Source organism: Triturus cristatus, chromosome 4_2 (assembly GCF_964204655.1).
Source record: "Triturus cristatus chromosome 4_2, aTriCri1.1, whole genome shotgun sequence".
NCBI lineage: Eukaryota > Metazoa > Chordata > Amphibia > Caudata > Salamandridae > Triturus > Triturus cristatus.
The window spans coordinates 879,071,847-879,095,784 of NC_140586.1; the positions used below are offsets into that span (position 1 = coordinate 879,071,847).

Here is a 23,938-nt window from a genome sequence, read left to right on the forward strand (position 1 = left end):
TTTCATTGAGATGCCCCAAGTGAACAGATTGAGGTATGTTCTAGTGGTAGTCTGTGTAGGAGAGTAGGGTCTGCAATCCTATGATCACCCAGATTTTTTGCTTTTGCTTCATTGGTTTACGACTTTCCCCGGCTGTGGGCCTGCCAATCAGACCCACAGCCTAGCTGTTCTCTCTCGAAATTAACACACATGCACATTAGGTGCATCCACTAATTGGAACTGGGCCGCCTTGTCAGTCCCTGTCTCAGCATACCACAGGTATCCAGGGCATCGGTGTACCCAGGGCCTACCAGGGGCTGCAGCATGTATTATGCCACCCCTGGAATGGCCGTCCAAATCTGACACAACTGGCTGCACGACAGCTGGGGCCACGTGGTGTAATCACCCGTTGCTGTAGGTGTAGTATTCCTACACCTAACCCTAAAATGGACACATGGATTCCTATCAGTCACTCCTATAGCAGGCCTTATCAATCCCGAAGGCAGAGTGCAGGGAATCATGTGGGACGGTGCTCTGGCGTGAGCTGAGCCCGTCGACGGCTTGCGGAACCAAGTCCTAATAGCCTTTCCATGGTGACGCGGGCCAACTACTTTTAATGCATTATAATCCTTGCGGTTATTTGCTAACTTTGGCATCGCATCACCTACACATGTCGAGTAAGGTGTCATACGAATGGGAATACGAACCCCTCGCCAGTCCTGGCGACGGGGTTAGCATTCCCCCCTTTTAGAGGGACACGACATGGAAGTAACCTTGAACCCCGGTTAAAGTTGACTCAAGCCTCAGCATCACAAAATGGATGCTGCCACCAGACACAAGTCTGACCTCCTGCTGCTGGGGGACCTTCCAGCGAGGGGAGCTTGGACAAAGGGTTTCCTGTCGAGGGCGGTGTTAGCACCATCCCAGACAGGGTTTGTGTATCCCAGGTAGGCAGGGCTGAAAGGAAGGTGATTGCAAGTGGCACCCCGGTGCTCACTGTGCATAGCCCGGCTCAAACCAGTTTCGGGGGCACACCAGCCCCTGAGCTGGCGCGAAGCCGGACAAAGGATAGGGGTGTAACCACCCCCCTCCTGGCTCCACCCATAGGTAGAACCTAGTCACGGGCCAGCCCCTTTTCTTAGAATAAAGGTAGGAGCGAGTCCCCTTCCCAAATTGGATAATCAGATAATCGGATAACTCCGAATCACGAACCACTTTCCACGAAAGGAACTCTTGACTATTTCTGAAGACTCTCCCTTGTGGCTAAGGAGTAGCCACCCTGCACCAGCAGGCACCACCTAAGCGCTTGCGGTTTGCTGTACGTCTCTCCTACGGATCAAGACTGCCCAGCTCGACGAGACCCGAGTTCCCTGCCATCTCTGACCTTTTACCTACCTCATCAGCCCAGCTGAGAGTCGTAGGTGTGACGAGACCTGCGGGACCGGCTATCTTCAGAACCTGCACGACGCTTATCTAGCACGCCCACCGAGGGACCCTCGAGTGAGTGCACCTAGGGTTTGAGAAGCCCTAACCCTGAGCAGCTCCAGCATCGAAGTCTGTCTCCCCAGCATCCACGAGATCTGCGTGGGGGCCCTTCCGCTCCTTGCTGTTCCCAGCGTTGTCCGACCACTTGCCGACCGGCTTGTGGCCCTCTTCACGACGCTCCAAGATTATTTGCAACACCGGTCTGGTTGCTCCAGACTGACTCTTGCTCCCCTTCAACAGAGGAGTACCACGGACCCTCCTGGTTCACTCCCGACGCCATCTTGACTCCCCCGCTTGGGTTGCCACTGCCAAGATCCGCTGCCCCTTCCTGGGCCCAGCATCATCGACAGCAGACACCTTCGTGGGACAGCTCGCCCTCCATCCTGGTCGCCGCCGCGCCTCCTGGGCCGAGGAACAGCCGAGTCCGACGTCACCCACTCACCTGGTCGAGGTGACTTCAGCCGGTACCCTCCTGGTACCCACACGATCGCTGACTAGCGGTTGAGAACTGAGTCCCCTCTGCTTTCAGGTTTTCTTCATCACCGATCCAGGCTTGGATCGCTCTGAACATCGTCACTGGTCGCCTGCCAGCAACTTCTTCTTTCAGGCTCCTGAGACCACACGAGGACTCCCGACATCTTGCCGAACTTCACGCAGCCGCAGCCTCCGGGCTAGGTAACTCGAGCATTTCGGTGCTCCATCGCAGGTTCGCTCTACAAGTGTCCAGTTCCTTTTTCGTGTAGTCCCACTGATCGGACCACTCCGGAATCAGTACCTCCAGACTCTAACCATTCGCATTTCACTGTTAGTGTAGATGGTTTCTCGTGCCCCTCGGGCATTTGTGTAAATTGTGCAACTGAAGTATTTTCCTAAGAGTTTTGTAGTGTGCTTAGCTCCCTGACTCATAAAGAGCCAGGGTAGTCTTGTTATAAATAAATATCCTTTTATTTTCATAACAACTTGTGTGGTGTCCTTTCACTTGGTGTTCAAGAGGTATATGTGATGGTAAACAGCTGGCTTAACACGCCCTCTAGAGTTTAGCCTAAGACTGCTCGTATCCACGCTACTAGGATAGCTGGTCTATAAGGTTGACTTACAACCAATCATCAATAAGGGTCGTTTGGAATGATACACAGTGATCACTAGAATAGTGAGCACTACATATCAGGCCAACTTCTCACATTGGTGAGCAGCGGTTGGGATTTGAGCTTGCTGTTGTTTTACCACACACGTATCCTAAGAATATCGCAGTGAAAGATCACATAAGTACCCAGGTACATATAACTTAACTTAGAATACTCCGAGTTCTACTGAACCGGCTGTTGTAGTGTAACAGGGCTTAGCACACCCTGACTACAACTCTTAGCAAGGGATCAGTAGGTAAACCCATAGTGTAGGTAGGTGCAACACTTACACCTCACTAGAAAAGCATGTCGGTCCACGGAGAGTCTGCAGGGACTCCCTTAGTGGTCAGTGACCCTCCACAGGTCGTGTCACGATATGCAACTCTTAGCTTCAAGGAGATGAGACAACTGTGTGCCTCCAGGAAGCTAAACCAGGGTTCTAACCCTACCATCGCAATACTGATAGGTCTCTTAGAGGCGTACGATGCTAGGAGGTCCTCTAACCCAGGTCCCCCCAGTGCAGATGGGAACATGCCTCCCCTAGAGGGAACCCTCGGTGACCCAGACCTCGACCTCCACACAGAGGAGGAGGACGAGGACGAGTTATCGGGAGACGAGGCAGACAAAGGTCCAGTGGTAGTCGGCAGGCTTACGAGGACCAACTTAAGCAGGCATGAGAATGGAACTGGGGGAGCCCCGGGCCCACGCTCAAGCAGGCCTAACCTTGGGAACGGACGAGCTAGGTCTCTCTCCAGAGGCTCTGGCAGATCGGTTCATACACATGTCTCTCAGGCATCTTCTCAGAGAGGAATGACTTCCCCTCAGAGAAGGGAGCATGAAGCGAAGATGCGGGAGGTCAATCTGAGGATCGAGCGGGAAGAACTTGCCCTCGCCAAAGAAAGACTTGCCTTGGCCCGAGAGCAGAAATTAAGTGGGTTAGATCCCACTGGTGGCAGCATTCTCAATAGAGAGAAAGACAGGGGTATAGACACTAGACACCTGAGTAAAATAGTGCCCCCCTTTAAACAAGGGGACGACATCCACAAGTGGATAACTGCCTTGGAGAGGGCCTGCACTGTCCAGTGCGTCCCCCCAAGTCAGTGGGCAGCTATACTGTGGCTTTCCTTTGAAGGTAAAGGAAGGGACAAGCTCCTCACTACAAGAGCTGAGGATGCTAACAACTACCAAGTCCTGAAGAACACACTGATTGATGGGTTCGGCTTAACCACGGAACAGTACCGGGTGCTGTTCCGGGACACCCAGAAAATTCAGTCTCAGGATTGGGCTGACTTTGTCGATTGTGCCACTAAGGCTTTGGAAGGCTGGTTGCTGGGTAGCAAGGTTACTGATTACACAGGATTGTACAATCTTATCATGCGAGAACAGATTTTAAACAACTGTCAGAACCAATTGTTGCATCAGCACCTTGTCGACTCCGATCTGACCTCTCCCCAAGAATTGGGAAAGAAGGCAGACAGATGGGTCAGAACAAGGGTCAAGCAGAACCAGAATCAGAACCAGGGTGGTCAGAAGAAAGCAGACCAAAAGGGTAACAAGAACGAACAAAATGACCAGAAGTCTTCGACAGGTCCCCAACAAACCAAAGAGGGTGGGGGTCAGGCTTCACAGAAGAAGAAGACTCAAGAAGGCCAGTCAAAAAGGTGGTGCCAATACTGTAAAAGTAAGACTCACTGGTTTAGTGAGTGCACCAAGAAAGGAGGGCAAACTCCTGCCACTGCAGCCCCTAAGGCACCTGCGCCCCCTAGTACAGTCAGCAGTGGTAGTGCACCTCCCAAGGCATTAGTTGGGTTAACCTTGGGAACCGAGGGGAGTGACGACTTAGTCGGCACGCTCACTCAGGCCGTCCTTGTCTGTACAGGGGATATGGATATGTCCCCTGATGCCAGTCCCAATACTTTGGGCAAATACAGACAGACACCTTTGATAAATGGAAAAGTGGCTCAGGCCTACAGGGACACGTGTGCCAGTGTCACCATGGTGATGCCTAACTTCGTGGACCCTGGACAGATCATGCTAGGTACCAGTTACCTAGTGACCAATGCCAGCAACGTCACTACCAATCACAGTATGGCAGTTGTTGATTTCTCCTGGGGAGGGGTAAGTGGCCCGAAAAAGGTTGTGGTTAGTTCAGACCTCCCCGTAGAATGTCTGTTGGGCAATGATTTGGAAACGTCACAATGGTCAGAAGTGGAGCAGAGGACTCACATGGAGATGTTAGGCTTGCCAGCACATGTCCTTGCTGTGACCAGGTCACAGGCCAAAAGATGCCCCACTCAACAGGTGCTGGATCCTGGAAGAACGGACCAGACACCTTCCAAGAAAAGGAGCAGTAAGGGTAAGGCTTCGCCTTCCCCCTTGCCCCAGGTCGTGGATCAAGTCTCCGAGGAGGCTGACCTTAAAGAACTGAGGGAAACTGAGACGCAAGAGCTTGAACCTGTTCAGGTTGAGTTTCTGGGCTCAGGGGGACCCTCCAGGGAAGACCTGGGGAAGGCACAGTTAGACTGCCCCTCACTTGAACCCCTCAGACAGCAGGCTGCTGCTGAGGCTGCAGGGAACGCCACAGGTACCCACAAAGTGTACTGGGACGATGGACTCCTGTACTCCGAGGCAAGAGACCCCAAACCTGGTGCGACCAGGAGGCTGGTCATCCCCTTGTCTCTGAGAGGTTTCCTTCTCACCTTGGCCCACGAGATTCCCCTTGCAGGTCACGTAGGCCAGAATAAGACTTGGGACAGAATTGTTCCACACTTTCACTGGCCCCACATGTCCGAAGATACGAAGGAGTTTTGCCGCTCCTGTGTCACTTGCCAAGCCAGTGGTAAGTCAGGTGGCACGACAAAGGCCCCCCTCATACCACTACCAGTGGTGGGGGTACCCTTTGAACGAGTGGGGATCGACATTGTCGGACCAATGGAACCCCAGACAGCATCAGGGCACAAGTTTATACTGGTGGTGGTGGACCACGCCACCAGGTATCCTGAAGCTATTCACCTTAGGACCACTACAGCACCTGTGGTGGCACGGGCCCTACTGGGAGTGTTCTCCAGAGTGGGCTTCCCTAAGGAGGTCGTCTCGGACAGAGGTGCAAACTTCATGTCGGGATATCTCACTGCTATGTGGAAGGAATGTGGTGTCAACTACAACTTCACCACACCCTATCACCCACAATGCAATGGGCTTGTTGAGAGATTCAACAGGACCCTAAAAGGGATGATTCACGGACTACCTGAAAAGCTTCGGCGGAGATGGGATGTCCTGATACCCTGCCTCTTGTTCGCCTACAGAGAGGTCCCGCAGAAGGGGGTTGGCTACAGCCCTTTTGAGCTTCTGTTCGGACATCCTGTAAGGGGACCCCTTTGTTTGGTAAAGGAAGGATGGGAGAGACCTCTCAGAAAGCCGGCGTCAAACATTGTGGACTATGTGCTCGGTCTCCGCTCGCGGATGGCGGAGTACATGGAAAAGGCGTCTAAAAACCTGGAGGCGAGCCAAGAATTACAGAAAGCTTGGCACGACCAAAAGGCTGTCCTGACTGTGTACCAGCCTGGACAGAAGGTGTGGGTGCTGGAGCAAGTGGCCCCAGCAGCACTCAAAGACAAATGGTCTGGGCCCCACACGATCATTGAGCAAAAGGGAGAGGTCACCTACCTGGTAGACCTGGGAACTCCCCGGAGCCCCCACAGGGTGCTCCATGTAAACAGGCTCAAGGCATATGTCGACAGGGAGGGCATGGGCTTGCTCATGGCCACAGATGAGGGACAGGAGGAGGAGAGTGACCCTCTCCCAGACCTGCTCTCTCAGAACCCTGATGATGGATCAGTAGATGGTGTTGTCTTTTGTGGCAGCCTCTCTGGACATCAACAAAAGGATTGTAAACAGGTTCTTCAATCCTTTCGACATATGTTCTCTCTGACGCCCAGTCAGACCAAGTGGTGTACCCATGAGGTCGACACTGGAGACAGTCTACCCGTAAAGAGTAAAATCTATCGGCAACCTGATCACGTCAGAGACTGCATCAAGATGGAGGTGCAGAAAATGTTGGAGCTGGGAGTCATTGAACCCTCGGACAGCCCCTGGGCTAGTCCCGTAGTTCTCGTGCCGAAACCTCACACCCAGGGCGGTAAGAAAGAGATGAGGTTTTGCGTGGACTACAGAGGTCTCAATGCAGTCACTAAGACTGACGCCCACCCGATACCAAGAGCAGACGAACTTATCGACCGGTTGGCTTCGGCCAACTACTTAAGTACGTTTGACCTGACAGCTGGGTATTGGCAAATCAGGTTAGCTGAGGAGGCCAAGCCCAAAACAGCATTTTCTACCCCGGGTGGGCATTATCAGTTCGTGGTAATGCCCTTTGGTTTGAAAAATGCACCTGCCACCTTCCAAAGGCTGGTGAATCGAGTTCTCACTGGGTTGGACGACTTCTGTGCGGCGTATCTTGACGATATCGCTGTCTTTAGCTCCACCTGGGAGGATCACCTGGTCCACCTGAGGAAAGTGTTAGAGGCCCGGCAGAAGGCAGGCCTCACTATCAAGGCCACCAAGTGCCAGATAGGGCAGACACAGGTTGTATACCTGGGCCACCTTGTAGGAGGAGGCCAGGTTCAACCATTGGAGAGCAAAATACAGGCCATCCAGGACTGGGCTCCTCCAACCACCCAGACTCAGGTTCGAGCTTTCTTGGGCCTGACTGGTTATTACCGGAAATTTGTCAGAAATTATGGATCCATTGTGACCCCGCTAAACGACCTGACAAGTAAAAAGATGCCAAAAAAAATTCAGTGGACAGCAAGCTGTCAGAATGCATTCGATGACCTAAAGCAGGCCATGTGCACAGCACCTATCCTAAAGAGTCCAGACTACTCCAAACCATTCATTGTCCAAACAGACGCTTCGGAGCTGGGTGTGGGAGCTGTTCTATCGCAACTGAATTTTGATGGTCATGACCAGCCCATAGCTTTTATTAGCAGGAGGCTGACCCCCAGAGAGAAGAATTGGTCAGCTATTGAGAGGGAGGCCTTTGCTGTGGTTTGGGCCCTGAAGAAGTTGAGGCCATACTTGTTTGGCACTCACTTCAAGATTCAGACCGACCATAAGCCCCTCTTGTGGCTAAATCAAATGAAGGGTGAAAACCCCAAACTACTTAGGTGGTCCATTTCCCTACAGGGGATGGACTTCACAGTGGAGCATAGACCTGGCACTGATCATGGCAATGCAGATGGGCTCTCCAGGTATTTCCACTTAGAGCAAGAAGACTCACCTGGTCAAGGTTAGCTTATTGTCCCAAAGTTTGGGGGGGGGTCATGTAGGAGAGTAGGGTCTGCAATCCTATGATCACCCAGATTTTTTGCTTTTGCTTCATTGGTTTACGACTTTCTCCGGCTGTGGGGTACAAAAGGGGGTGGTGATGGACGGAGCATCAGAACCAATCAAACACTCACACCCAGTCAACAGATCTGGGTTTGATCCATCACCGTTCTTTAGCCCACTCTGCCACCCCAGTTCAGACATGGCCATATGCAAATCAGTCTGACCCTGTGCCTCATGGGAACAGTCCAGCCCGAACTGCCAAGCCATGCCTTCCCTGGACCGGAAACAAGCTTCCTAGGACCGGTTTCTGGCATTTCAGCCGTCTTCAGCCAGGCTTGCTTGAATCCAGTGGCAAAGTGAGCAAGGGACTCACGTCTGAGCATACCCTGCCAACTTATGGCAAACAAAGCGGTACAAAAGGGGGTGGTGATGGACGGAGCATCAGAACCAATCAAACACTCACACCCAGTCAACAGATCTGTGTTTGATCCATCACCGTTCTTTAGCCCACTCTGCCACCCCAGTTCAGACATGGCCATATGCAAATCAGTCTGACCCTGTGCCTCATGGGAACAGTCCAGCCCGAACTGCCAAGCCATGCCTTCCCTGGACCGGAAACAAGCTTCCTAGGACCGGTTTCTGGCATTTCAGCCGTCTTCAGCCAGGCTTGCTTGAATCCAGTGGCAAAGTGAGCAAGGGACTCACGTCTGAGCATACCCTGCCAACTTATGGCAAACAAAGCGGTACAAAAGGGGGTGGTGATGGACGGAGCATCAGAACCAATCAAACACTCACACCCAGTCAACAGATCTGGGTTTGATCCATCACCGTTCTTTAGCCCACTCTGCCACCCCAGTTCAGACATGGCCATATGCAAATCAGTCTGACCCTGTGCCTCATGGGAACAGTCCAGCCCGAACTGCCAAGCCATGCCTTCCCTGGACCGGAAACAAGCTTCCTAGGACCGGTTTCTGGCATTTCAGCCGTCTTCAGCCAGGCTTGCTTGAATCCAGTGGCAAAGTGAGCAAGGGACTCACGTCTGAGCATACCCTGCCAACTTATGGCAAACAAAGCGGTACAAAAGGGGGTGGTGATGGACGGAGCATCAGAACCAATCAAACACTCACACCCAGTCAACAGATCTGGGTTTGATCCATCACCGTTCTTTAGCCCACTCTGCCACCCCAGTTCAGACATGGCCATATGCAAATCAGTCTGACCCTGTGCCTCATGGGAACAGTCCAGCCCGAACTGCCAAGCCATGCCTTCCCTGGACCGGAAACAAGCTTCCTAGGACCGGTTTCTGGCATTTCAGCCGTCTTCAGCCAGGCTTGCTTGAATCCAGTGGCAAAGTGAGCAAGGGACTCACGTCTGAGCATACCCTGCCAACTTATGGCAAACAAAGCGGTACAAAAGGGGGTGGTGATGGACGGAGCATCAGAACCAATCAAACACTCACACCCAGTCAACAGATCTGGGTTTGATCCATCACCGTTCTTTAGCCCACTCTGCCACCCCAGTTCAGACATGGCCATATGCAAATCAGTCTGACCCTGTGCCTCATGGGAACAGTCCAGCCCGAACTGCCAAGCCATGCCTTCCCTGGACCGGAAACAAGCTTCCTAGGACCGGTTTCTGGCATTTCAGCCGTCTTCAGCCAGGCTTGCTTGAATCCAGTGGCAAAGTGAGCAAGGGACTCACGTCTGAGCATACCCTGCCAACTTATGGCAAACAAAGCGGTACAAAAGGGGGTGGTGATGGCCAGAAACCGGTCCTAGGATGCTTGATTCCGGTCCAGGGAAGACATGGCTTGGCAGTTCGGGCTGGACTGTTCCCATGAGGCACAGGGTCAAGACTGATTTGCATATGGCCATGTCTAAACTGGGGTGGTGTAGTGGGCAAAAGAACGATGGATTTAACCCAGATCTCTTGACTGGGGGAGAATGTCTGCATTGTCAGCATTCCGTCCATCATTTGTTTGTTGTAATGCTTTTCGCCCTAAGTGGGATGGGTATTCCCAGACGTGGGACCCGTGCTCACTACGCCACTGGAGTCAAGCTATCCTGGCTGATGACGGCTGATAGCCAGAAACCGGTCCTAGGATGCTTGATTCCGGTCCAGGGAAGACATGGCTTGGCAGTTCGGGCTGGACTGTTCCCATGAGGCACAGGGTCAAGACTGATTTGCATATGGCCATGTCTAAACTGGGGTGGTGTAGTGGGCAAAAGAACGATGGATTTAACCCAGATCTCTTGACTGGGGGAGAATGTCTGCATTGTCAGCATTCCGTCCATCATTTGTTTGTTGTAATGCTTTTCGCCCTAAGTGGGATGGGTATTCCCAGACGTGGGACCCGTGCTCACTACGCCACTGGAGTCAAGCTATCCTGGCTGATGACGGCTGATAGCCAGAAACCGGTCCTAGGATGCTTGATTCCGGTCCAGGGAAGACATGGCTTGGCAGTTCGGGCTGGACTGTTCCCATGAGGCACAGGGTCAAGACTGATTTGCATATGGCCATGTCTAAACTGGGGTGGTGTAGTGGGCAAAAGAACGATGGATTTAACCCAGATCTCTTGACTGGGGGAGAATGTCTGCATTGTCAGCATTCCGTCCATCATTTGTTTGTTGTAATGCTTTTCGCCCTAAGTGGGATGGGTATTCCCAGACGTGGGACCCGTGCTCACTACGCCACTGGAGTCAAGCTATCCTGGCTGATGACGGCTGATAGCCAGAAACCGGTCCTAGGATGCTTGATTCCGGTCCAGGGAAGACATGGCTTGGCAGTTCGGGCTGGACTGTTCCCATGAGGCACAGGGTCAAGACTGATTTGCATATGGCCATGTCTAAACTGGGGTGGTGTAGTGGGCAAAAGAACGATGGATTTAACCCAGATCTCTTGACTGGGGGAGAATGTCTGCATTGTCAGCATTCCGTCCATCATTTGTTTGTTGTAATGCTTTTCGCCCTAAGTGGGATGGGTATTCCCAGACGTGGGACCCGTGCTCACTACGCCACTGGAGTCAAGCTATCCTGGCTGATGACGGCTGATAGCCAGAAACCGGTCCTAGGATGCTTGATTCCGGTCCAGGGAAGACATGGCTTGGCAGTTCGGGCTGGACTGTTCCCATGAGGCACAGGGTCAAGACTGATTTGCATATGGCCATGTCTAAACTGGGGTGGTGTAGTGGGCAAAAGAACGATGGATTTAACCCAGATCTCTTGACTGGGGGAGAATGTCTGCATTGTCAGCATTCCGTCCATCATTTGTTTGTTGTAATGCTTTTCGCCCTAAGTGGGATGGGTATTCCCAGACGTGGGACCCGTGCTCACTACGCCACTGGAGTCAAGCTATCCTGGCTGATGACGGCTGATAGCCAGAAACCGGTCCTAGGATGCTTGATTCCGGTCCAGGGAAGACATGGCTTGGCAGTTCGGGCTGGACTGTTCCCATGAGGCACAGGGTCAAGACTGATTTGCATATGGCCATGTCTAAACTGGGGTGGTGTAGTGGGCAAAAGAACGATGGATTTAACCCAGATCTCTTGACTGGGGGAGAATGTCTGCATTGTCAGCATTCCGTCCATCATTTGTTTGTTGTAATGCTTTTCGCCCTAAGTGGGATGGGTATTCCCAGACGTGGGACCCGTGCTCACTACGCCACTGGAGTCAAGCTATCCTGGCTGATGACGGCTGATAGCCAGAAACCGGTCCTAGGATGCTTGATTCCGGTCCAGGGAAGACATGGCTTGGCAGTTCGGGCTGGACTGTTCCCATGAGGCACAGGGTCAAGACTGATTTGCATATGGCCATGTCTAAACTGGGGTGGTGTAGTGGGCAAAAGAACGTTGGATTTAACCCAGATCTCTTGACTGGGGGAGAATGTCTGCATTGTCAGCATTCCGTCCATCATTTGTTTGTTGTAATGCTTTTCTCCGGCTGTGGGCCTGCCAATCAGACCCACAGCCTAGCTGTTCTCTCTCGAAATTAACACACATGTACATTAGGTGCATCCACTAATTGGAACTGGGCCGCCTTGTCAGTCCCTGTCTCAGCATACCACAGGTATCCAGGGCATCGGTGTACCCAGGGCCTACCAGGGGCTGCAGCATGTATTATGCCACCCCTGGAATGGCCGTCCAAATCTGACACAACTGGCTGCACGACAGCTGGGGCCACGTGGTGTAATCACCCGTTGCTGTAGGTGTAGTATTCCTACACCTAACCCTAAAATGGACACATGGATTCCTATCAGTCACTCCTATAGCAGGCCTTATCAATCCCGAAGGCAGAGTGCAGGGAATCATGTGGGACGGTGCTCTGGCGTGAGCTGAGCCCGTCGACGGCTTGCGGAACCAAGTCCTAATAGCCGTTCCATGGTGACGCGGGCCAACTACTTTTAATGCATTCTAATCCTTGCGGTTATTTGCTAACTTTGGCATCGCATCACCTACACATGTCGAGTAAGGTGTCATACGAATGGGAATACGAACCCCTCGCCAGTCCTGGCGACGGGGTTAGCATTCCCCCCTTTTAGAGGGACACGACATGGAAGTAACCTTGAACCCCGGTTAAAGTTGACTCAAGCCTCAGCATCACAAAATGGATGCTGCCACCAGACACAAGTCTGACCTCCTGCTGCTGGGGGACCTTCCAGCGAGGGGAGCTTGGACAAAGGGTTTCCTGTCGAGGGCGGTGTTAGCACCATCCCAGACAGGGTTTGTGTATCCCAGGTAGGCAGGGCTGAAAGGAAGGTGATTGCAAGTGGCACCCCGGTGCTCACTGTGCATAGCCCGGCTCAAACCAGTTTCGGGGGCACACCAGCCCCTGAGCTGGCGCGAAGCCGGACAAAGGATAGGGGTGTAACCACCCCCCTCCTGGCTCCACCCATAGGTAGAACCTAGTCACGGGCCAGCCCCTTTTCTTAGAATAAAGGTAGGAGCGAGTCCCCTTCCCAAATTGGATAATCAGATAATCGGATAACTCCGAATCACGAACCACTTTCCACGAAAGGAACTCTTGACTATTTCTGAAGACTCTCCCTTGTGGCTAAGGAGTAGCCACCCTGCACCAGCAGGCACCACCTAAGCGCTTGCGGTTTGCTGTACGTCTCTCCTACGGATCAAGACTGCCCAGCTCGACGAGACCCGAGTTCCCTGCCATCTCTGACCTTTTACCTACCTCATCAGCCCAGCTGAGAGTCGTAGGTGTGACGAGACCTGCGGGACCGGCTATCTTCAGAACCTGCACGACGCTTATCTAGCACGCCCACCGAGGGACCCTCGAGTGAGTGCACCTAGGGTTTGAGAAGCCCTAACCCTGAGCAGCTCCAGCATCGAAGTCTGTCTCCCCAGCATCCACGAGATCTGCGTGGGGGCCCTTCCGCTCCTTGCTGTTCCCAGCGTTGTCCGACCACTTGCCGACCGGCTTGTGGCCCTCTTCACGACGCTCCAAGATTATTTGCAACACCGGTCTGGTTGCTCCAGACTGACTCTTGCTCCCCTTCAACAGAGGAGTACCACGGACCCTCCTGGTCCACTCCCGACGCCATCTTGACTCCCCCGCTTGGGTTGCCACTGCCAAGATCCGCTGCCCCTTCCTGGGCCCAGCATCATCGACAGCAGTCACCTTCGTGGGACAGCTCGCCCTCCATCCTGGTCGCCGCCGCGCCTCCTGGGCCGAGGAACAGCCGAGTCCGACGTCACCCACTCACCTGGTCGAGGTGACTTCAGCCGGTACCCTCCTGGTACCCACACGATCGCTGACTAGCGGTTGAGAACTGAGTCCCCTCTGCTTTCAGGTTTTCTTCATCACCGATCCAGGCTTGGATCGCTCTGAACATCGTCACTGGTCGCCTGCCAGCAACTTCTTCTTTCAGGCTCCTGAGACCACACGAGGACTCCCGACATCTTGCCGAACTTCACGCAGCCGCAGCCTCCGGGCTAGGTAACTCGAGCATTTCGGTGCTCCATCGCAGGTTCGCTCTACAAGTGTCCAGTTCCTTTTTCGTGTAGTCCCACTGATCGGACCACTCCGGAATCAGTACCTCCAGACTCTAACCATTCGCATTTCACTGTTAGTGTAGATGGTTTCTCGTGCCCCTCGAGCATTTGTGTAAATTGTGCAACTGAAGTATTTTCCTAAGAGTTTTGTAGTGTGCTTAGCTCCCTGACTCATAAAGAGCCAGGGTAGTCTTGTTATAAATAAATATCCTTTTATTTTCATAACAACTTGTGTGGTGTCCTTTCACTTGGTGTTCAAGGGGTATATGTGATGGTAAACAGCTGGCTTAACACGCCCTCTAGAGTTTAGCCTAAGACTGCTCGTATCCACGCTACTAGGATAGCTGGTCTATAAGGTTGACTTACAACCAATCATCAATAAGGGTCGTTTGGAATGATACACAGTGATCACTAGAATAGTGAGCACTACATATCAGGCCAACTTCTCACAGTCTGTTTGTTCTCAAGATGGGTGGAGGCCTATCCGACTAGGAGAAATGATGGAATAACAGTTGCAAAGTTACTGTTAAGAGAGTTGATTCCTAGGTACGGGTTCCCAGTGACAATTGAGTCTGACAGAGGTGGACACTTCTACAATGTGCTTATGGGTTTGATTTGTGAAGCATTGAGCATACAGCAGAAGCTACATTGTGCATACAGACCAGAGGCTTCTGGCGTCGTTGAACAGATGAATGGCACAATAAAAAACCGAATTGGTAAGATGTGTTTAGCCACTGGAATGAAATGGCCTGATGTCTTGCCTCTAGTGCTTATGACTAGGTCTACTCCAGATAGAACCACAGGTTTGAGTCCGCACGAGATATTAATGGGACGTGCGATGAGACATGCATTTGTGCCTGTCAACAAGTTGATGACAATAACTGATGACATGATTTTGGATTACTGTAAAGGCCTGGCTGACGCAGTTCATTCTGTGTTTCACCAGGTTGGAGAAGACGCTACCACACTTGAGAAGAAGCAAGCCCATGATCTGAGTCCAGGGGACTGGGTGAGGATTAAGGTGCACAGAAGAAGAAATTGCTTGGTTCCAAGGTGGGGAAGGCCAAGACAAGTTATTCTGACTACAACGACTGCAGTAAAGTGTGCTGGTGTGAAAAACTGGGTACATGCAAGTCATACTCTAAGAGTTCCAAATCCAAAGGATGGGACTGGTAAGGAGTATTTTGAAGAGTCAGATTCCAGTGACGATGCAGAAACTGAACCAGTGAGAAGAAAAAAGAATCCTGAAAGGGGTGAAGGAGAAAGAGAGTCAGGTGATTCTTTTTTCTTTCCAAGAGAGGCTTCAAGAGAAACATTGAGAGTCTCAGAGGGGAGATCAGATTCTGTAAGAGTGCCTGAAGTTCCAACAAGCAGTGGAGAAGAAAGAGGTGAAAGGAGCAATTCCACAGAGACTACACCTGAATCAGATGAGGAGGTTGAAAATCCACTTGAGATTACACTTGAAGAAGCAGGGTCAGAAGAAGATAGAGAGGGACAGATTGCGGAAGACCCCCGAGGAGGTGTAGGGAACACTTCTGATAAGCTAGGTGAAGGGACAAGTAGACAGCAAGAAAATTGCGTGTCGGAGACCCGAGGAGGGACAGAATTAGGGAAATCTCAATCGGTGGTGGAAAAGACTGTGGAGCGAAAGAAAACTGTTGAAGAACAAGAGGCGAATGAGACAGAATCGGATGAGAGTGAAAATGAGAAATCAGAGGGTCGAGTTCTGAGAAAGAGAACTTGGATTGGAGAAAGAAATAATAAAGAAGTGAGACCAAAAAGGGTTGTAAGAGGAGATCTTTGGCCTAACAGAATAAAGAGACTGAGGTACAGACTGACACGAGCAAATTCATCGAAAGCTGAACAGGTGAACGAGGTGTCTAGTCAGAATCAAGCAAAAGGTGAAAAACAAAAGGTCTCAAAAGAACCAGAGGAGATCAAGAGAATCAGAAAACCTAACCAGAAGTATAGGTCACCGGAATGGACGTACGTGGCACTGTCTGAAGGTGAAGAGGCAGAAAGTCAAGGAAATCCAGAGGGGACCATACGTGAAGTGGTTGAAGAGACAACTGTTGGAATCCTGAAAGTTATCCTGACTGACATTGGAGAAGAGTCGGATGCACAGGATGTTGTTGAAGATCTGATACAATTTGATGTTGCTGAAGAAGAAGTGAAAAGTGATGAAAATCCAAACTGAGTGAACTGAAGGAGTCACTTGGAGAAGAGTGAAAAGAAAAAGTCTGAAATTAGCTGTTTGAAATACTCTAGTGCTCTAGTGTTTCAGTAGTGGAGTAGAAGAGGCTAAGTCAAAAGACACTGCCAAAGTAGTAAAATGGCTAACACAGAGAATAATCAAAGTAGATGTGCCTTCTTGAAAAGATGGTGTAGAATGTGCTGCTGCTGTACTGGATTATTAATGCTATTATGGGGTGTACTAGCTTTATTAGTTACTTTTAGAGTTACAATAGACATTTTTGGAATACATACTGAGAATGTGACCAATGTAGAGAAGAGTTCGCAGAAAGTAGTTCCAACTAGAATTACTAACATTTACATACATAAAGATAGGTCAATTAATGATTTTTCTAGCAATGTTTTTTCAAAGTTGTTGTACGAATACGTAAAGACAATGGAAGTTAGGGATTGCTACGTCTGTATGCAATTACCTGCATCCGTTTCAGAGGGTGTTACTTATCACCATTTACCAGCTACGTGTGGAATTTCATGTAGTGTGCTAAGTAGTGTTTTTTATTTGTTAGGGAAAATAGATTATGAGATGTCTAACAAAGATAACATTTTTGGGCAATTACCTATGAACAAAAAGCTGAATCCAGCTAAAGAAGCTAACATTTTTGGTGAGATTTTTATTGAGAAAGAGGAATTAACATTAGATTACATTTTTAGAAACAATTTAACTTGCAGTCTGAAAGAAGAAGAGAAGGCTTTCCTAGACATGGTAGAGGAAAGGAGAATGAGCATGCATGAGAAGGCAGGTAAATATAAAGTGAGTGAGACAATATGGGATATTGAGATGGGAAAGGAATTGAAGAATGGGGCTAGTCCAACTTTGGCTTTAGATGCACCACAGAAGGGTAAACTATGCATTACCAGAAGGAGATCCCAATATGATACTTATTTTGTTGGGACTAGTGAGTGTCATGATACATACTTCATTGCGACAGGATGGGGTTTTAAAGGTGGAGAAGATCCAGTTTTCCCAGGAGTGTATTATGTTTGTGGAAACAAGGCTTATTACAAGTTGCCTGACCATTGGTATGGCACGTGTTATGTTGGCCTGGTCTTTCCAAAGATTTTTCATATTGATAGAATAGAGGATGTAGAACACATTAATTTACTAACACGTTTTAAGAGAGAAACCTGGTCAGAAATCGTAGGTGATATTTTTGGTGCTTTAATTCCAGCAGTGGGAATTTCTTTAAATGCATATGGGATTCGGAAACTGTCAACAGTGGTGGATCGCTTATCGACAAATACCGCTGGGGGTTTCTTTTGGTAAATACGGAGATGATTGCCGTACGTGCCATGTCTATGCAAAATCGACTTGCCCTTGATATTCTATTGGCCTATTAGGGTAGAGTTTGTGGAATGCTGAAAGTTCAACATTGTTGCACTTACATTCCTGACGAAAGCAGAGATCTAAAGGTCTATATCAAAAATATTACTGATTTGCATGAAGAATTAGTACCACTGGAAGCTGAAAGTATCTGGACAAAATTAGCTAATATGATAGTTGCTGTTAAGAGTTTTATTGCTAAGATAGGTAGTACCATTATTGGTAAAATATTATTTCCATTGACATGTGTAATTGTTGCTTTATTGATACTAAGATTGGGGTGTTTTTGTTGTAAAAACAGGGGAGGGAAAAGGAGAATAATTAGAGAAAATGCTGAAAAGAAACAAAGGAGGTCAAGGAGAGACCCACAAGAAATAGAATTAGAAGAATTGAGGGAGAGTGTGTACCTGGAGTCGAAGAGGGATGATGTGAGAGAGTCTGGTGTTTAATGTTGTGTCATAAAAGACATTTTCAATTTCTCCTAAAAATTGGGACTAGAATTTTTTTTTGGGTTGGTTTTTTGTGGTGATAATATATCACCAAAGGGGGGATTGCTGGAGCAGAGTTTTCTGTTGAAAATTTATCGAGTTTTAAGCTCCAGTTTTGTCTATATGTTATGTTTAAAATTACTAATTTATAATCACTAATTATTTGTTTTGTTAAAAGTCTAAATTAATCAACATCACTAATGTGAAAAACAACACGTGGGAATGCATATATGTTGCTTAATAATAATGTGCAATTTAGTTAAATGTGTATCGCAAAGTGCTATTTCTTTCGCCACTACATTTACCACAGTCCTTTGGGGCAACTTGCTGGTGTGACGAGCAGTGTGCGACCAACTTTTGCATATGCTATTTCTTTCATGTTTGTGCTTTTAAAATAACGCGTGCTAATGCTTCTTTGTGTTGCAGACGGCTAGGTAATTACATACACATAAGGGTATTAGTGGGGATTAACACTGTATAATCATTATGATGTGGTAACGTTGTTTTGTGTTTCTTTTAATTAAGATGGTCCGTTTTGGCCTAAACAAAGATGGCTGCTATTTACAGCCTGCACTCGAGTGATTGAGATGTGACGAGAGGCCTTGCTGAACATGGTTGAAAGTCACCTGACCACAGCCTCTGTCTGATTTAAAAGTTTCCGTGAGGACAGCAGCTCCGGGCATGCTTCCAATTGCCCTTGGAAAAGAATGAAGCCACAATGAACAATGATAAATCTGCGGTGGCTCTGCTATGGTACCAAGGAAGAGCATTCATAAATGTATCGCTTGCAAACTCGAGTTTCCTTCTTCCGTGTTATTTTTGTGATTTTTTCTGAGCGGAGGTTTTCTAAATGTTACCAAGTGACATCCTTTCCTGCTCGCTCTGCTCAGCGGCTCAACGGATATTCAGAATTTGTTTGTAACTTTTATTCCGTTAGTTTTGTTATAAATATACTAGACTAGAGAGGGTCTGTGTCATTGCGTTTTGGATTTTTGAGGCCACTTCTTCCTGAACCTATGCTGAGGACGGCAGCTCGAGAGACTTTACCGAGAGACCTGTCCTGACCCATTTAGCTAGAATAGGTAACTATGAGAATAATGATTTTGCTATTGATTGACTTTCATTTGAACTAATTTAGATAAACAAGCATTTGTTTGAATTCCAGTGTCGGGTGGTTATTTCTTTGTCATTTATTAAGTTTCAAATGTATTTCCTATGTTTAAAATCACGACTCAGGACAATGTCTTTATGGTCGCATTGACCTTGTTTAGATGCAGATTGGTTTAGGTTTCTCTCTCATATTCAGTGTGGATAGAGTAATAGTGTGAATTTCAGTGTGATGGGCCCTAGCGTATGATGAGTGTATGTGCATGCGACTGTAGGTTTACTCTGTCCGTGGAAGTAGGGAGAATTTATATGCGCCGATCTGCAGCATTTGCATTATTGCTTATGTATCGAGGGTATACTGCATTCTGTGTGGTGTTCAGTGCTCTCGCGCTCGTGAGCGGCGCTATTTCCTTAACGACGCGGACTCGCTTCGTTGCCCCCCCTGCGGGTTTCCGCTTCTGTGGTTTCGACCGTTGTGCGCTCCAAGGTCAGAGCGCTCGCGCTTACCTGCAACGGTGTTTCCTCACTCGTGTAGGCGGTTAGCCTTCTTTCCCTGTCAGCGTTTCTCTGCCCAGCGCTTCCGCTCCTTCCCTCGCGTCTGCCAAGTGAATATTCATAATTAACGTGTCAGCGCTTCTCTTCCCAGCGCTTCCGCTCCTTCCCTCGTGTCTGCCTTCTCTGCCGGTAACGCTCGAAGCCTTAGTCATGCCCCTGGGAGATTTTTTCCCTCTAGTCCCTCCCTCCTGTCTGCCAGTTAACCCCTTGTTGCCTCTAATTTTCCAAACTCCTTAAAATGAATTCAGACAGCTCTCCTGAGCGCGCTCAACGCACTGAGGAAGACGAAGCCTTCAAACACGATTTGAATACATTTATTAATGCTTCTGTGGAGAATGCTGTGGAGGCTTCCATGAGACGCATGTCTAAGGGCATGGAGAATTCCGTGCTAAGTCTTTTGTCCAAAGCACTGGCCCAGTCAGCGGGGGATAGCAGATCAAAAAAGGTGGTTTTCTCTGCTACTTTACTTACTTCAAAATCTGCGTCAACTTTGACCGGCGAGGTTTCCTCGCGTTTGATTGAGGACAAAGTGCCTCCCAGGCCTCCTTCTATGGAGGGGACTTTAGGTACAGAGGGCAAACGTAAACACAAGTCTAAACATGCAGAGGTTCCCAAGAAATTGGTTGTTTCCACCATTTTGGACACTGACGAGGATGATCTTTTTGATATTTTCGATGTTTCTGACCCTCCCTCCCCTCCCTTCAAAAAATCTAAGTCAGATTCCTTTGCCTTTGAGCCAGTTGTCGACTCTGAGGGGTCCCGATGTTTGACCCGTCATCTATACGTCATCCCAACTCAACAGAATGGTCACCTGCCTTTCATGTAGGGGAATACATTTCGGCCAGACTGCGCCTCGCTCTGGATACCTCGGTCAGGTCGAGGTTGAAATCAGAATGTCCCAAGCCTTCCTTGCCTGAAAAGGTTACCATGGTCCCTTCTATCGACCAACCCTTACTTACTTTTTTCTCCAAGTTTGGTAAGGATCCTCGTAAAGGGGTGGACAAAGCCTGGGCCACGTGCCAGGATAAACTCCTTGATGTTGTGGGTCCTTTGGCGCGCATCTTCGATATGGCCGAGGCCGCTCGCTTAGATGGATCCGACTTGTCCGCCGAGGATGTTTCCTTGTGGGTCCAGCGCGTCTTTTGCCTACTGGGAAATGCCAATGCCGCCATCACACATGAACGCCGTAAAGGCCTCCCTATCAAGTTAGATCCCAAATTGGCCAACTTAGCTCCCCAGGATCCGGCCAGTAAAGCTAATGGTCTTCTCTTCGGAAAATCTCTGGTTAAAGACCTTAGCAGGTTTGTGTCCACATTCGCGTCTCTTGACAAGGCGCAGCAATCCATTAAGAAGGTGTTTTTGCCCCGGGTTTTTGGACGGGCCGGCAGAGGCAGTGGTCGCTCTTCCGGCCGTTCCTTTCACAACCAAGGCTCCAGGGGCTCCTCCTCCTCTTCCGCCCAAGAATATAAGCCTCATTTCTACCCTCAACGGGGCAGGGGATTCCATGGTCGAGGCCAGAAGAACTATCGCAACAACATCTTCAATCAACAAGGTAGGTCTTTTGCCCCCTCCCCCTGTGGAAGGTCGTTTAAAACAGTTTCTTTCAAAATGGCAAACGATCAGCGCAGATCCTTGGGTACTAAATACTGTTCAAGGCTATGTTATAGAGCTTTATTTGCCGCCTTTCCAAACTACGTTCCCTCCTCCCATGGTTTTTTCACAAGACACATGTTCTCTGATCGCGTCGGAGATCCGCATCCTTCTCCAAAAACAAGCCATCCAAATCGCTCCTTTCGATCCTTCAGGTTTCCTAAGCTCCATCTTTCTCATTCAGAAAAAGAACAAAAAACTGCGTCCAGTGATCAACCTCAAATGGTTCAACCAGTTTGTGGTGTACCGCCACTTCAAAATGGAGACTATCCTACATTTACGGGATACCCTTCATCCAAATGATTGGATGGTTTGATTGGACTTACAAGACGCTTATCTCACGGTTCCCATTCACCATTCTCATACCAAATTTCTCCAGTTCCAGTGGTCAGACGTGACCTACCGCTTCACATCTCTACCATTCGGCCTCTCCTCAGCACCCTGGTGCTTTACAAAACTTTTAAAACCCTGTGGTGGCTTTTCTGCGATCCCTCGGGATCAGACTGATCATTTATTTGGACGACATCTTAATCATGAACTCAGACAAGCAACTTCTTCTCTCCCAACTTCGCACCACCCAATCCCTTCTTTTGGATCCGGGTTTTCTCCTCAATCTCGAAAAACGATGCTTATTCCGTCACAGAACATCGAGTTCTTGGGTTTTCTAGTAGGTTCAGCCGCTGCCACTCTTCTTCTTCCGCAGTCAAAAGTTTCAACGATCAAGGCGGAGATTTCTTCCATCCTTCGGTCCTCCCTCATCTCTCTGAGATCGCTTGCGAGAATAGTCGGTCTACTTTCTGCATCCATTCAAGCCATCTTTCCGGACCCCTACACTATCGGGCTCTTCAACGACTAAAAATCAGACATCTACGTCAGGGCTTGGCTTAGGCCGACCTTATCGTCTTGGATCAAGAATCACGCGAAGAACTTCAATGGTGGATCGACCATTTAGATGCGTGGAACGGGCACACTATCTTCGCTTCGGCCAAAGATCTTGTATTAGAATCAGATGCAAGCCTGTCGGGTTGGGGCGCCCGCTGTGGTCAAATATCGACTGGCGGTACATGGTCTCGCGAGGAGTCAAAATTGCACATCAATTGTTTAGAGATGCTTACAGGTTCCTTTGCGATCCAAAGCCTTTCAAAGAACAGAGTTCGGTGTTCCATCCTCCTTCGCATGGGCAATGTTTCTGCGGTCCGCTACATCAACCATCTCGGCGGTACCAAATCCAAACCCCTGGCAGAATTGGCAAAGAGCCTATGGGAGTATTGCCTGTCAAACCAGCTTTCTTTGACGGCGGAGTATCTCCCGGGAGTTCTCAATTTGGTGGCAGATTGGCACTCTCGATATCTTTGAGATTCCAGCGATTGGAAGCTTTTGCCATCCGTCTTCCTATCCCTCTCTCACAAATGGGGTCCTTTCTATATAGACCTCTTCGCTTCCCGTCTCAACTCTCAGATACCCCGCTTCTCCTTCCGCCTTAGCGACGGATGCTTTTCTTCAAGACTGGTCTCTTCACCTCAATTACGCTTTTCCTCCTTTCCTCATGATCAACAGGGTTCTTTCTCAGGTGCGGCGCCAATCGACTTCCCTAGTCTTGGTGGTCCCGTTTTGGCAATCTCAGATTTGGTTCCCGTCTCTGTTAGGAATGGCGGAAGACTTTCCAGTTCTTCTCCTGGCGCGCGAGGACTTGCTCCTGAATCCCCTGGGCCTTCCACACAGTCTCATCCTGAACAATTCCCTGGTTTTGTCTGCCTGGAAGGTGTCCGGTCTGCTCCTTCTGACATCCTCATTTCGCAAGAAGCTTCTCTCTTCATCAGCAAAGCCTGGGCCCCTGGAACCTCTAAAGCGTACAAATCCGCTTGGTCTCTTTGGGCAAGCTGGTGCCTGGAAAGGCATATCGATCCCCTTTCAGCCCCTTTGAATTTTGTGGTCAATTTTCTGGCCTCCGAAGCCAGTGCGGGCAAGTCCTACAGAACAGTTCACTTGTACAGGTTGGCCATTTCCCTCAACCATTCTCCTATCGAAGGAAAGCCAGTAGGCACTCACCCTTTAATCTGCCGTCTGCTGAAAGGAGTTTGTTGTTCCAAAGCTCCGTTGGCTAAGTATTCCAGTTTATGGGATATTTCTGTAGTTCTCAAGCTGTTCTCTGACTGGCCAGATAATGCTTCCCTTTCTCTAAAAATGTTGTCTGCTAAACTTACCATGCTGTTGTGCCTTGTTTCCATTAAACGTGTTTCTGATGTCAGAGCTTTGGATATTTCAGGTCGTCAATTTTCTCCTACAGGTGTTGTGTTTCAGATTCATAGACGAACCAAAACAAACTTGAATTCTGTGTTTTACCCTTATTTTCCCTCGCATCCCAAACTATGTATAGGTCAATGTTTAAAAATATATGAACACAGGACTGCTGATCTCAGAACGCCCTCCCATTCCCAGCTCCTCATATCTTTCCGTAAACCACATCTTCCTGTCTCCTCTGCAACTCTTGCCCGTTGGGTTTGTTGGGTTATGTCCCTTGCAGGCATTGATGTCTCCGTTTTCGGAGCTTAATCCACCAGGGAAACCATGGCCTCTAAGGCCTTCTGGGCAGGCTCCCGTCTAGAGAACATTCTGAGATCAGCTGACTAGACTAATGACAGTGTTT

The 23,938-nt window shown here is 49.3% G+C and overlaps 1 protein-coding gene across 1 annotated transcript in view; it reads right to left on the bottom strand.

Annotated features, from left to right (window-relative positions):
- Positions 1-19,759, bottom strand: part of LOC146835316 (uncharacterized) — a 133,664-nt gene extending 113,905 nt beyond the window's left edge. Inside the window, exon 1 of the transcript XR_014960419.1 lies at positions 19,594-19,759. The gene's annotated coding sequence lies outside the window, so the exon portion shown is untranslated. The remainder of the gene's footprint in view (positions 1-19,593) is intronic.
- Between the last annotated feature and the right edge of the window lie 4,179 nt (positions 19,760-23,938).